This window comes from Ambystoma mexicanum, chromosome 3q (assembly GCF_040938575.1).
Source record: "Ambystoma mexicanum isolate Mex_15411 chromosome 3q, UKY_AmexF1_1, whole genome shotgun sequence".
NCBI lineage: Eukaryota > Metazoa > Chordata > Amphibia > Caudata > Ambystomatidae > Ambystoma > Ambystoma mexicanum.
Window position 1 is genome coordinate 95747896 of NC_090926.1, and position 16267 is coordinate 95764162.

At 42.2% G+C, this 16267-nt stretch overlaps 1 protein-coding gene across 1 annotated transcript in view; it reads right to left on the reverse strand.

Annotated features, from left to right (window-relative positions):
* The window catches only part of NCKAP1L (NCK associated protein 1 like), a 2015530-nt gene that overhangs the window by 39975 nt on the left and 1959288 nt on the right, over positions 1-16267 (reverse strand). The window lies entirely within an intron of this gene.

Sequence of the window (16267 nt, forward strand, 5' to 3'; positions counted from 1 at the left end):
AATCCTCATTCGGGTAGTGATATTGAGGTGTTTATCCATTCTTTTGTGTTTATAAAATGGTATCTTTTGAAAGAAACCTTCAAAAAGTTGTCCGCCTCACATATCTGACCCATCACAGTGATTTCCACAAACTCTGAAGTTCATCCTTCTGGTATTCCTCTGCCTTATCAACTGGCTTTCAATATTTGAGGACATCTCAGAGTTCTCCCCATTTGACCAATTCAAATGAAGAGAAACCATATGAAGTATTGGGGAGCTTTCCATGCCCAAAGAATGCCAATGGTAGTAGTTCATTGGATGCGCTGAAACCAATTTCCAGTGAAAGATCTTTATGGTTTTGTTCAATCGCTCAACTAAGCCTTCGGTCTGCCACCGGTATTTGGAAGTATAGGGGTAAATATTTGTAATTGTTTCTTACAGGTCAGTCATGGGTTTTGAAAAAAAAGGATATCCTGTTTGGTTAGGATTTCTTTCTGAAAGCCCACTTGGGTAATGTATGACACCAGGTGTTTCAAAATATGCTGTGTGGTGGTGTGCATCATAGGAAAGGCCTCTGGATAAAGAATAGCATAATCTAAAATCACGATAAATATAAAATGTCCTAGTCTTCTGGGCAATCTAGAGACTCGCTACATTCATTCTCATTCTAGAAAAAGGAACATCGATAATAACAAAGGGCTTTATGCCGGCCTTACCTATATTGCTCTCAGATGTCGTATAGCACACAGGATATTCTTAATAATACGGCTAAATCTTTGGCTGAAGTCTGGTTGAAAGGAACACAAAATTGATATGTTCCTGGTTCTTTAACAAGACCTGGCATCCTGCTGAAAGGTGGATATGGGTCAAATCTTTAATGTGGCAAAACCAACAATAGTTATCTCGTCTGTCCATATCCTTTTACATCCCTTGGTAAAGGAATTCCTATGTTCTAAAAATGTTTGCATCAAAAATAGCTCATTGGTTGGGTTATTTCATTTGTCTAAAAAAACTCTAGTTCTAAAGGTGGGTTTTCTGCCTCCCCAAGGTCTTGTACAGGTCCTCCCCATACATTCTGATTCCTGTGGCTCCATGCTCATGGATGATATTTGATCTCTGATTCTAGTGATTCCCAGAAACAAATATGAAGACCACAGCCTGGCTTCACCCCTTTCGGTCTCTTCTCTTCTCTGAACTTCTTCAGGCAACACGGGAAGTTACATTTAACAAATCAGCCAAGCTATAATGTCCCTCAGCCAGACATGAACACCTCAAAACCAGGACTGTATAAAAACACCTTCATGATAATGGATAGTTTATGTCAATCACCCCATAACTCACGTCAATGCCATATCTTATCGAAAGGCAGAAATTGAACGTGATCCTGTTAGAGGTCCCCACAGATAGCTACACTCATGGACAATGTGTCTGGTTTTCCTCCTGATGCATTTCTGTGTAATTCCTGTAGGCACCTCTATGTCTTATATATGAGTTGTAGGTATAAGTATAGATTCTCATGAACTGTAATGGAGACACAAATAGGTTTGCCTTCACTTGTTTCCACAGGCAATATAACTATGGCATTCCCAACTCCCTGTCTTGGGGTTCTTAGATCTACCTTTCCACAGCTTCTATGCTCCTACTCATACTAATTTCTCCTCTCTCAATGAGCTTCCCTAACGTGAACCTTCCTCTGTTGCTAGCTATCAACTTTCAAGTCTCTTGTAAGTACTCCTGAGATCACACTCAATCATCCTTCTGATACCTACCTTTAATCCCCTGTGTTTACTAAACCACCGCCTCCTCATGTGCAACTCCCCCAGTAATGTTTCTGAGCCACCCCATCCTGCCCAACACCAACCTTCTCTGCCTGATGTTTCATAACCACCTCCACCTTCTGCTCTACTCCAACCTCCTCCTGATATTGCTCAACCACTTCCTCCTTCTCCTCTTCGCACCAGTGCCTTCTGCATTCTGAGCTCCCTGTTCAATCTTTCCTCTGCACCAATAACTTTCTGTAAACTCACACAGCGATCTCCCTTCCAAACACCCATATTAACCTGGTATGGGCTGGTCATTTTATACCCTTGCCATTCTCATTTTGGCAAATGTATTCAAATGGTTGTACAGTTTTGCAATGAGTATTGGGAAGTGTCTGTTTGAGGATCAGTTAAGAGGTGAGATGGGCAGACCAAGACTTGAAAAAGCAGGTCCACCATCTTAGATTGTGTTCTTACTTTCATCCATGCATGTGCGTCAGCATCTGGCATTTTCTGCATCTCTCTCTGAACCAGGAATGAAGGTAACAAGTTTATCCACAGATTTCTCACTGCGTTTCCTGCCTGCTCTGCTTCATGGAAAGTAGAGCTCCTATCCTACGTGCAACCCAAGCAGACTTTGAGCCTGCTTGGGTTTCACTAAAAGGTTGAGTGTTGATTATTTGATTTATCTATTTAAAATGTGCGGGCAGCCTGCAGGCATCAGTGCGCAGTAAACAAAGACATGCTTAAACAGAAAACAAATAGACAGGACGGTTTAACCTGGGGAAATGATAGCTGTGCTAAGTATTTAGTTCACTTGAAAAGTAAGGTTTTCTGTGATTTCCTGAAGGATTTTGCGTCAGTGTCTAGTTAAATGCGGATAGCAATGTGTTCCAGAAAGAAACCACTTTTGCAGGGAACGAACTTCCTAGGCTGTGTGCGCGTTTGATACTTGGGCCCTGTATTTGAACTTTGTTCAAAGAGTGAAGACTTCTAGAGGGAAGATAGGGAGGAGTCAATGGTTTGAGGTTGTCAAGGGCTGTTCCAAAAAGGCAGCGATGGACTATGGTGCCCATTTTGAAAAGTATCCACTCCTGTATCGGCAGCCAGTGGAGGTCTCGTCTATGGTCTGAGATGTGGGTTCTTCTAGTGACATTTTTGATAATACGTACTGCACCGTTTTGTATAATCTGATACTGTTAAGGTTAGAAAGTGAGGCTCCACTTAATAAGGAGTTGCAGTAATCAAGTATGGTTAAAATGGTTGCTCGGGCGATGATAGCGCAATTCTTTTCTGTAATGTAGGGGCGGATGCACCTAAATAGGCATAGATGGTAATTGCAGTTCTGATTAACGTAGTTTATGTGAGCATCTGCATTTAAGGAGGCATCTAATTGGCCACCCTTGGTTTTTACTTTCAGTGGCACTTGTATTTCATTGTTTCCTATTAGGAAACATTTATAGTCCGCGCTGAGTTTGCCCAAGGCCTGCCGTGTGCCAAAGGTCAGGAGGTTGGTTTTGCTGCCATTTAGGCATAGCCAGTTTTCCTAAATCCAGTTTTCGATTTGAGTATAGATCAACATCCCAGCTTTCCCTTTGTCTATGTTTTTTAGCATGAGGTCCACAAGAGCTTTTCAGTGCTGAAAGACGGTCGGAATCCCGATTGTCTACTATGATTATGTTTGGTTATTTATTTATAACATGCTTAATACCTGGAGGTTTCTAAGCGCGGACCTGGGGATCGAACCCGTGTTTCTCCATGCACGTTGCCCCTGAGCTATCCTCCAGAGACAGGATGTTATTACATTCCAGATATGCTTGAAGCTGGTCAGTGGCTAATTTGCCTAGGGGAGAAACGGACAGTTGGTAATTGGTCTCAGGTTGCTTGGTTCTTTTGGGTCAGTATTGGTTTTATTAGGAAGAGCGGTAGCTGTATATTTCTTGATTGAGTTGGGTACTAGGCTATCATTGAAAGAGGCATTTACAAATCTGGTCAGACAAGGGTCGAATAGTTCATTGTGTTCCAAGATCAATTTTGGTGGGTGAATATTATCCGGACATGAAGTGGGATGCATTTAGGATAGCATTCTATGCATGTCTGGAACAGAGATTTGAGTAAATGAGAAAACAGGGTGTTCATGACCCCTAGGTTGGACAATTAGCTGGTCCTTCCTTGTTGTGACGGTGTTCTGGCCATTTTCTATTTTATGTCTTGCATTGGAAACTTTTGCTTCAAAGGCAACTTGGATTGTAGAGCAGTATTGGCTTGTCGACTGGAAGGTGGATTGATATACCTTTGTTTTTTCTAATAGTTTCAAGATCTCTAAAAGCTTTCCGGTGCAATTGGGAGATTGTCGGATCATGTAGTTAAAAAAAGTTCTTTCTTTGTATCCACTATTTGTGATTGTGTAGTTTGTCAGCCATCTTCCAGTCTGATATGTTTTCATCTGATTGACATTTTTGCCATCGTGATTCAAGTAAATGCTTTTGTCTATTCAGGGCTCTAAGCTCTGGAGTGAACCAGTTTTGATGTCCAAGTTTGTCCCTTATCAATTTCGATTGAAGAGGTGCCATTTTATCCAGCATTTCGATGAATATGCTGGAGAAAGAAGACACCATACAGTCGGCTGAGTCTGTAGTTCGGGTGTTGGTCATGATGGTGTCTAGGCAGATTTGAAGATCCTGAGGGAGCACTTTTTTAAAATTCTGGCTAATGACTGTTTTGGTTTGATTATTAGGTTTTGGAAGGGGACCTATACATTGGATGGTGAAGGTAATGATGTAGTGGGTCTGACCATATGCAAGGAATGGTCTGATTAATGTTGACTAAGATTTCTAGCAACTATCCATTCAAAGATGTTGTTTTTATCTGTGGTTGATTAATTGTTCTGAACCACGTAATCAATGAGACTCAGGGCAGATTCTAGCTTAATCGCTTCTTTATCCTGTTTGTTTCCCCTCCAGTGGTTCAGGTCCACCAGGAAGAGGATTGTGGTATTTGAGCTCGAAAGACTATTTAGTATTTGTATGACTTCTTTGTTGAAATCAGACATTGATATGGGTGGCCTGTAAATTAGAACTATGTTGATACAACTGTGACTTGCTGGGGTCATTTTGACATGTAGGATCTCACAGCATTGACATGCAAGCTTATGTCACAGCGTATGTGACTGTGTTCTGTCCAATCATGGGTATTAAGTTGGGGTGACCAAGGGGTCTTCACCTTACCTCTCCTCAGTCCAACATGTATTAGCTAGGTGAAGACCGAGGACCCATTGATCAACATAGTATATAACCCCAGACTTAGAAAGGGGACTTTGTCATACCCGCACAGCCAAACCTCAAGCATGAAAATTAAACGGGTGCTTTAACACTGCCTTCCCATATGTAACAGAAGTTGGGCTCACAAAGTCAGCTTTTGTCCATTGTCCACTCATTACTCCTTTTGGGGACACTGCCTCTTTGAGAGACCACCCACAATATCCTTCTTGCGCCTGAAGTTGTCATACTCAATCTAGACTATTGGATTGTTGACAATGTAAGGATATCTGAAAAAACCTTTCACAAAATGTTCCATGTGCAAAACGTATAAACACACTCCACTGGTTGCATATGTAGCACTACAACAAATTCAAGTTTCTACTGCATGCCTTACAAATTAAGACTATCAGGGTACTGAGATATGCTGCTTCTATAAAGTTTTCCTCTATTACAACCATAGTATATGTCAAAGGTTAGGTCACCAAAACATGGTGATCACATACAATCACTACTAAACACATGTTGAAAGCTAAAAGCCCACCTTTGAAAGACTCTTCACTGTGGAACCCTCCCTGTAACTCCATTTCAGCTTTCAACCTAAACAGTTAAATCCATAAGAATGATAGAGGCGCATATGCTCTTAGCAGCATATTGCTACAGATAAGTAAACATCCAATTCTCCTCCTCAGACATTAACCTTCTCCCCCACTCTTTCTCATTTAACCCTCATGCTCTGACATTTTCTAACCCACACATCGTCCAAGCCTCAGTCTATTTTCCTCCCTCTCCCTTGACCAATCCTATTTCTAGGTCCCTGCAGGCACCCTTTTCGGCCTTTGAAGCTATGTGTTCATTTATTTTACTTTAGAAATCAGACACCTGAATCATATAACCTTTCCTGATATTAGGGGTTCACGATTTGTTTTCTGTCTTGCATGTATATCCCCCAGGAGATGCACTATGTCTGAGTGATTAGCAAGGTTCTACGAATTACTTTAATTTCCTCTAGCAGGACCTTTGAGTCATTTAAAGTGTGCTCCAAGTAAAATGCACTTTGAATTACATTGACATTTTTTTAAGGTGCGTGCAACCACCTTGCGAGGTCTAAATGGCCAATATGGTGTAAACTGCCCCAAGAGGACCTAGTACATTTCCACTTAGGCAGTGGTGGAAATGGAAAAAATGTGGGGATCGCACAAAGGCCGGGAGCGGAGTTTGGAGGAGGTGGCCGAGTCTGAGGAGCTAGGGTTCAGAGAGGGACACAGCTGTCATTTGACCTCCGATCAAAGCAGATGTTCAAAAAAGCTTAAAATCCGCGCAATTTCTTTCATGCTGCTTCTTTTCCCAAACTTCACACTATATCAATTCCACCTCCATGCCAAAACGAGGTCTATGAAGGGAATTTATTTAAAAAAGTGTGAGCCTGTGCAGGATCTAATCTGCCTCACTGTGACAGCGCACTGTACACACAAAGACATTTGAGCAAAGTGCCTCCCTTGTGCACTTCGTAGTGCAAATTAAGTAAACACTGACCTCCATGTATGAATGGCAGGCAGCGTTTACAATGGTTTCCTATGAAACCGACCTACTTTTGCTGGTGTGAAAAGCATGCAAATTTCATAAGAATCCACAGCATGTAGGCCAACGGTTGAGTCTCCGGCTTGTTCAAGAACCTTCCAGCAGCTGATGAAAAACAATGAAGAGCAGAGAAATGAGCAATTGCTAAAACTCCACTCAAATTGACAGCACACTGCCAATCAAAACAATACCGACTGTAGCAGACTGATAGGAAAAACGCTTTACACATTGTAAACGACCCAGAGAAGCTAGCTTGCTGAACTGGCCGAACAATTGCCAAGTTGTAATGGCTGGAAAAAATGAGAACCATTGGATAAGATCCAGCTGTGCTGTCCTTAGACAACTAGGAATGTGAGTTCCACCTGAATCGACATGAAGAACAATCCTTTCCAGCGTAGAAATATCGCCATAGTTGTTTGCAACTGTGATACATCATAAATGTTCTTGCAGGATCAAGTACGACCAATGAGTGTGGATTTTCAGGCCCATCACACCTCGGTGGGTGCCATCTGCATTGCTGGAAATGTAACCAAGATGTGCCTGTGTTTATTATCATTGATGTGTCCTTGAAAGAGACTTACATTGCCAACTCTTCAATATGTCTAATACATTGCCCAGCTCCAAGCTCTACAACCTATCATTTCTCTAACAAGCACCTATTGTGAATGCTACAGAAAACAAATCAGCCACATTTGCATACTCCACAATTACTGTGATTTAAATGGGTTCCCGTTGCTTTCTTCCTGTAAATCCACCATTAGTTTACATAGAATGGGCTACAAAGGGTTAAATGAAGAGAGGGGAGTGGGTAGAAGGTGTGGTGAGAATAAATATGGTCTTCCCAACTTTGATATTTTTCAGAAATACTACTGAACATACAGCATTTTTGTTCAACTACAGCCAAGCGTATTCAATAGAATATCAGCTGTAGTGTAACAGACACACACATCTTCATGAAGCCAAATACTCCAGGTCTGCAAAAAGTGGTTAGTTGGGCCATAGAAGCATTTTCTATGATGGGGTGGTTCAGTGGCCTTTTGCCTGGTAATACATTTTTTAATATGACTCATGTTGGGATGCACTTTATTGCTCTATAACTATACAACCTAGATAACATTCTTTTACATGTACATTTTTCTGAGAACATTGTGTACTGTTTCGTGGAGCCATAATAAAACAGTACTTAATGCAGTTTGCAGAAGAGTACTTAAAGCATGTGGTCAAGAAAAATAAATGGTACTGTCATGAAAACCAAGCTTATAATTTACTATTCAGAAGTTGCTGTCTATGTGATCAAAATCTGCTTTTACCAGTTTCCAGAAAGCAAAAAGGTTGTTTTTGCGGCGGGGACGGGTGGGCTCTGTCGAACTTTGTAATGTACCGACTGCGGAGAGAGAAGAGACGGATTAAGAGACAGCAGCCTGCTTCAACTCAGCATGGAAGCTCCTGAATCTTCACCCTGTTCACAGTCAATAACTCTCTCAGGGGTCAGGCAATGTGTATGTGATTTAATGTAACAAGGTTTGGAATAGCATACTTATGCTCTCATTGCCTGTGGCTCTGCACGAGAAGAGTGCAGGTTTAGAGGGGTAAAGACAGAGGCAGGTAGAAAGTCTGTGTGTATTTATGATAGCGGGCCAGAGGCACCCGCGTCCTTAGTGTCGCTATGGATCTATATGGGCTGTAGCAGTTAAATTGGGTGTAAGGTTTATCCGGAGGGGAAGACTAAGGCTCTTGTGACTGTGCTGATGTGCCTGTAGAGGTGTTGGCATAGAGTGTGTTAGGGAGTGATTAATAGAGCTACTTAAATGGCAGAACCTGCTATGATCTATGTGTGGTTCAGCCAAGATTAATGTGGTGGAGATGGTGCCAGTAAGGCAGAATTCTGTTGCTAGTGTGGTGTGTCTATGTATAGTGTAAGGGTGATAGTAGAGTGAGAGGTGAGTCAGTAAATTGGGGCAGGAGTGTAAGCACACGTATACATTAACACTGGTCTCGAATTAGGACAAAGCAAAACAAAGCCCACTTGCTAGACCACTTTATCAGAAATACATATGAAGAATGTGGCCTCAGAGACAGGCAACAAAGATGAAAGAGGCCTGCCCATAGACAGACTCTTTGAAAGAGCAAACCACATTCCCATTTGAAAATCAATTCTTCCCAAGGAAGCAGTGCTAGATAATCTTCAGAGGCCCTTCCAGGGCAGCCACTCCACATGCAGAAGCTTCGGCTAAGAGCCCCAAGGCAAAGGGCAGCTCCTGAAGAAGCATCTCCAGTCTGTGTTTTTCTGTGTTCACCTGGGACGCCAGTAGCCTGTAGTCAAACAGCAGCAACTGATAAGGTAAGTGTGGTCTGGGTGGGAAATACAGCAATCACTGTATTCCAAAAAGCCCTGCCACTAGTCCTACCTAAATAGCATAGCATACCAAAATTAGACTACTTGTAAATAGTATTTGCATCACTTCTGTGTAGCAACTTTTAGGTGGTCTTATTTTACTGTTGTGTCCCATACTTAGGCGTTCTCCTTGTATCCAGATATCTAAAATCTAGGTATTTTGTATTCACTCTTGTGCCTCCAATTTAGGAGTTCACCCTCTGTCCAGGCGAAGTTTAACCATAAGTCACATTTAGAGTGCATTGTGAATTTTAGGCACACATCCCATCCAGAGAGAACTGTGAAGATTAACCATGCATCACACTTAGATAAATTGTGAAGTTTATCCATGCATCACACTTAGAGTGAAATGTGAAGATTAACCAGGTGTCACGCTCAGAGTGAAATGGGAATATTATGCATGCGGAACACTTAGAGTGAAATGTGAAGACTAAGCATGTGCCACATTTAGATAGAATTGTGAAGTACAGCCACTAAAAAACTCATCCCTCTGTGCACACCTCTCAAACTCTAAACTAAACACAACCATACCTATATTGCACAACAAAACGCACACACTTCACTACACCACAACAACGAAACAAACCACACATAGCCTCGCACAACAGCACATGATAACTACCGACTGAAAATTCACACCTACCCTCAGCGAATGGTGTAAACCGAACTGAAGCTGCCAAGAGCACATCACAGTTCTCTTGTCCTTTTTCCTGCTCAGTCCTACTTACCTACTCTACCCTCTTACTTTTCAGATCTACCAGAGATCCAGGGGACCACTGTAGTGGTGACAGTGCACGGTATAAATATCCTTTAACTTATGATAATAAATGGACTGAACACCGTAGATGACTGGTAAAGACCTGAATAGACCTGGTTTAATTGAGCTTAGTGATACTCCTGAATTTTGAACTCCATCTGCACCACCACTTCCTGGTGCACCTTGAACTCCTTCTGCTCCTCTACCTCCTCCAGCCCCTTGCATACTCCTGAACCTGCTCCTCCTTCTGCACTACCTCTGAACCATTCAACGCTCATCATTCCACTACTCCACACGTTAATTCTTTGGATCACCCCACGTTGCACAAAGCTTTTATAACCTTTAAAACAGGAACCCTCATTATACAGCTCTGGACCCTTTGAGGCCCATCAGAGCTATGCTCTGGCTTTGCATCAACTCCATGCACAGCAGTGAAGGAAATTGAATTATGTATATGCCTTGAAGACAATGTTTGCACTTTAAAGAGGCAGTCGTCCATGTGCAGGTGCTGCAATCAAAGGCAAACATGTTATCACAAAATGTAAGTAGTTCCATGCAGGTAATTCCTACAGTGTGTGATATAGCCACCAAATGATATTTTCATATCCATCTGTTGCCACCAATTTCCAAGTGCAGTCTCCAATGTCCCAGTAATGGCCGGCCTTGTGCTTGGTATTTTCATCATATGTAAAGGTCAGCCCATAAATGTCCATTTGATGTATGCTATCTTTTGCCTGCAATCTATTGATCATGGGCAAAAGAGGCAGTATACCGAAGGCCACAGACTAGTGAGGCCAGCTATATCCGGCACCATGCCCCAGCAGCAAAGGAGGGATGATGTGGGCGTGGACAGCAAGTAAGTGTGCATGTGTGTGTGTGTGTGTGTATGTATGTATGAATATATGTGTATGTTTGCATGTGTGTGTTTGTATGTTGGGAGTAGGACCTGCTATGTGTGTGGTGTAGTAGGGGCTGGGGGTGAAGGATGGTTCAGGGAGAAATCCCCCAGATTAAAAGGGAATCTTGCCACCACTGAGAAGATGTGGGCCTAGCAGCGAGTAAGGGCTGGGCATTTCTGGGGTTAATCGACATTTTTCTTCCAGTTGAAGGCTTCACAAAATCGGCCTAAAAACGCTGGATTTTTGTATACGGCCTTCAATGGGTGGGATTTGGACATACAACCAAATTTGCTACTCTTATATCCCAATACTAGGCTCAGCACATATGTTAGAGCACTTTATCACCACAAGTGGGCACCCAGGGATCCAGTGAGTGAGAACAAAGTATAATAACATCACAATGAGATGCAGAGAGATGTGCCATCAGTTTTCCTTTAAATGTTGGGAAACTGGATATTTCAAAGGACCCAGTAATTCCACTCAATGGCTGTTAATGCCTCAAATCCATGGTACTGGCACAGTGACCTTAAAAATGTAATTGTGAAGTTCTCTAGCACCAGCGATTTATGTTTTAAATTACATCAAGTTTCAGGGCTTTTGGCCAAGGTGTTTCAAAATACTTGATTTGGCACAGTTTCTGTTTTTCACAATTACTCCATGTAGGAGGACCCACACACCTCACCGTATATCGCTTGTTGCCTCCTTTCATGTCCCAGTAAGGTTACGCGCCCAATGTACTCTAAACATTTGCCATTTGGCACTACTTTCAAACAAAGTTCCTGGTTGGAGATCCTCCAAACCCCTCCTCATGGGCCTCATTACAGGTGTAGTGGTAACACCAATAATGCCTATTTTAGTGCCCACCTAATTATAGGTCTAGGAGGTCTTATACCCCTGCCATTCCTCCCTTGGAATGCAGCTGTCAGTAAGTAATGCCGTATTATAAGATGGAATACCTTCAATATTTCCCTTGACCCACGAGATGGAGGTAAAACTTTAAAATGTTCCATAATGCATTTAAAATGTGCTTACCCGTATAGAAAGGTAGCACATTGCATCACGTGCTTAGTAGGTATGTGCATCCAGGTGGTAGGCCCATTTAGATTTGTAGGATGGTTTAGTCAAGATGACAGATTGACTCCAACATGAGGCTTGTCTTATTTATGTTGTGGTCTGTTATGCACAGACCCCTTAAAATAAGGATTCAATTGACTGAAGCAACATTCACAGTGTAAAAAGGTTTAGAACGCCCACGGAATGAGGGAAGGGCTGAAGATCCGAAGATAAATGCTTCCTTTGCAGTTATCTTAATAAAATGGCTTCTTTGCACATCAAATTGAAAATGTCATGAAAAATAGCAGGTTTGCTTTTAAATCCCACACTGCTACTAGAGAAATTGAGTAGGAAGGCAGACTGATGGATTTGCTTTAATATATTGTAGACCGATTTGCAGGTCGGAACATTTCCATTCAGTAGATAGGAGCGATTGAATTTGTTTTGCTGATCTCTTGGATGCTATAATGTGAATAATCAAGGCCAGAGTTTGTCCATTAGGCCACATGTAAATAGTGAGATTAGTGTGAAAATATCCATCAGAAATACATGTAAAATGATGGTAGATTCTACAATCAAAAGATAATTGGTTCATATCAATTATTCTGTAAATGTGTGAAAAGATTACGGGCCTGATTCATGGAACGTTTTCCTATGGGATTGCGCCATTATAAAACACTTCCATGAATCAGGCCCTACATGACTTAACATTGTTGCTAATGCACCAGAATGGGCCTCATTAAGAGTTTGGTGAAACTTCAGTGGTAATTTCGCAGATTTATCATCAAAAGCATTTACCGTTACTGTCACTTGGTCGTGTGGGTTTACCTCAATTTTACAAGTGGCTGTAGGGTGGTGTAATTCCCCATTTTTGGAGTTCATAGGGCTGTCTGGGGAATTTTGCTGCTTTTATCACGGGCAGTATTACCACTCTGTAAATCTATTAAACCCTTTTTAACTTCCTCGGATCCTCTCCTACCTCTTGCATTCACCATCATGCAAGATGGTAGTGCATGTACTATTGATCACGCTTCACATTCCTCTCCCTGGTCATTATATCTACACACACATTAATCCTCCTAGCTGGCTAACTATATCTCCTAATTCTCCCTAAATTGCACTCTTTGCAGCCAAGCATACCCAAACTGTTGGTCATCTGTCCAGCCCAAGCTGCCTCTCATTTACACTCCTGTTCACACCTGGCACGCATCAATGGATATTTACCCAAGAAATCAAAAACTGTCAATGTAGAAACCAGGGGATTTTTCACAGGTGGTCAGCCCTTGAGGTACATAGCAGAGAGATGGGTCTGGATGTCAGGGTGTTCAGTGTTAATAGTCAGCAGTAGGAATTTGGTTTTGGAGGGGTTGAACTTCAGTTAGGCACTGGGTATCCAGGACTCAATCAATGTGAAGCACGCCTTGAGAATGTATGTTTGTTTGTTTGTTTGTTTATTTATTTATAATGCGCTCCAGACCCATAGGTTACCGGGCGCAGCAGAAAGTATATGCGAGACTTACAATGTTAGATGAATAGACTTACAATATTACAATATTACATGAATGTACAATTGCATACTTACAATCTATTTAGAGAGATTACCAGGAGAAACTATATAATGTACAGGAGTATACATACAGTGTTAGCAGTTATAAACATAAAGGGGTAGCTAATAACAACCATGTATATTGAATAGGGCTGAGCGTGCGAGGGGGTCGTTACAGGTGTCTAAGTATTGTTAGCGTTAATGTGCTTGATGAAGTTTCTTCTGAAGTGTGAGAAAGGTTGGTCTACTCTTCGGTTGGGTGGCAGAGCGTTCCACAAGTTAGCAGCTCTCACAGGGAAGCTAGTGCCACCGATTTTGGCAAGTCTAAATCTGGGTACTACCAGGCAGTTAGAGTTGGCAAGTCTCATAGGTCTATTGGATGTTTTTCTTTTTATTTTGTCTGTCAGGTAACTAGGAGCAGCATTATTAAGAGCCTTATGGGTCAAGGAGATCATTTTTAGGTGGATTTTGTTATCAGTGGAGAGCCATTTGTGTTGCCGCCTAATAGAGGAGATATGCTCCCTCTTCTTTATGCCAAGTGCAGCTCTGAGAGCATTGTTTTGTAAAGTTTGGAGTCTTTGGGTAGTGACTTTGTTGGCACCACTATAGAGGGCATTACAATAGTCGAGTTGGGAAAGTATTAAGGCTCTCGCCAGGATCAGACAACTAGTATTGGATAGGAAGGGCTTGCCTGCTCTTATCAATTTACAGGTGTAGGCAGTAGTGGAAGCTAGGGAGTTGACCTGTTTGGTGAAAGACATGGTAGAATCAAGGTAAAAACCAAGTGTTTTTACTTCCCTCGAGACTTTGATAACATTTCCATCTATGGTGAAAGCTGAGTAGTCCGAACCCAATTTGTTGATGTTGGCTTGTGTACCCAGAATAATCAACTCTGTCTTATCATCATTCAGGCAGAGACCATGAGTAGCCATCCATGTCTGAATGATAAGATACACTCTATTCACCAACTCCCTGTCCCTGCTATGATCCCCAGAAAGCGGGAGGAGAATCTGGGTTTCATCTGCATAGTTAGTGTAGGTGATACCTAGATTGTCCAGATCATCGAAGAGGTTTGGTGAAAATATTGTATAGAGTCAGGGAGACGCAGGATCCCTGAGGGACTCCACATGTGATGGGTATAGGGTCTGCTGCTGCCGATGGGGAAAAAACTCTCATAGTTCTCTCACTCAGAAAGGATTCTATCCATCTGATGGCTTGGGTGGAGAAGTGAGCGGCAGAATCCAAATCTCTGCAGAAGACCTTGTGGTCCACAAGGTCGAATGCAGCTGAGAGATCTAGTAGGAGGAGGAGAGCTGTCTTGCCTTGATCTCTCAGTTCGTCTATTTGGGTCTTTAAATCGATAAGGGCTGTTTCCGTTCCATGTAGTGGGTGGAAGCCAGATTGTCTAGTTCCTAGTAGCTTATGCAATTCAAGGTGTTTTTGAATCTGTGTATAGGCCACTTTTTCCAGGATCTTCAAATGAAATGGAACTGTAGTAATTGGACGGTAATTAGTGGGTATAAGAGGGTCTAGTGTTTGCTTTTTGAGCAACGGGAGCACCCAGGATTGTTTTAAGTTAGCAGGGATGATGCCTGTGGAGAAGGATGCGTTGACAAGTTTGGAGATAAAAGGTGATAAATCTCTGGCAGCTTCTTTTATTAACTGTGCTGGGCAGATGTCACCTTTGCAGTTAGATGGTTTGAGGGTGAGGAAGATTTTCTCTACCTCTAGTGTGGTGGTTTTGGTGAAGGAGAATTTGCTAGACTGGGGATTGTGGGTGACATTGGGTGGTGGCTTAGGCAGATTAGAAAGGTTGAGCATGTCTTTTTTCAGTTGAATTTTATTTTGGAGGGTGTTTATTTTATTAGTTAGAGCATGTTGGATATCTGTGCACCAGGTCTGGTCCATAGTGCAGGTGTCTGGTATGGCAATGGGTGATTCAAGTTCCTTCAGTATGGAGAAGAGTTCCTTCATACTTGAATTAGAGTTGGCAATACGATCATTGTATGAATTCCTCTTTGCCAGGCAAACTTCATTTTTGTATTGGCGAGAGATAGATGTTAGGTTAGCCTTATTCTCACCAGTTGGGCATAGTTTCCAATTAGATTCACATTTTCTCTTGGTGAGGCGTAGAGCCTTAAGTTCAGGTGTAAACCATTTATTTAAATGGGCTTTAGGTTTACTTGTACGCATTTTAAGTGGGGCAATTTTGTCCATGTTATCAGTCATGATTTTATTGTACTCATGAACTAATATACTAGGGTCTAAGTTGTCGGGCAGTGCATTTAAAGTTGGAAGGATGGCAGGTATGACATTGTCTATTGTTATATTCTTCTTGTTTCTCTTCGGGCATGATGGTGCCGTGGGAACGACTGTAGAGGATGGTCGGGAGGTTAGGAGGTTGAAGGACACTAGTGAGTGGTCAGTCCATGGTAATGATGAGATAGACGAGATAGCTGCTGTGCAGTTTGAGTCAGCGACCCAGTCTAATATTCTACCTTTCGTATGGGTGGGATTGTTAACTTTTTGGGAGAATCCTAGGGAGTTAATAACGTGGGCAATGGTCAAGGCGTGCGCATCCGCTTGGTCATTAAATCCTAAGTTAAAATCCCCTAGTACCAGCAGTTGTGAAGTGGTTTTAGCATTGTTGGTTAGTAGCTTGTGCAGATCCTCTTCAAAGGTCCCAAGCGGGCCTGGAGGTCTATAAATTAGGTGAATGGTTAAGGATTGAGTGTTGTTTATAAGGAGTTTGGCAGTGAGGGCTTCACAAGATTGTAAGGTTTGGGTAGGGGCTAGCCTTAACGATAGATTCGATTTGGAAATGATGGCAATTCCACCTCCGCGGGTGCCCTCTCGGTCTTGCCTACATATAGTGTAGCCGTCAGGGATGGCTAACATAAATGAGGGGCCTGCTGCCTTGAGTAGGCAGGTCTCGGTTATTGCAATAAAGTCCAAATTCGCCTCAGTGATTAGATCAGCTATATCAAGGGCATGGGCAACTAATGACCTAGCATTGAGAAGCACTCCTTTGTAGGAGTGA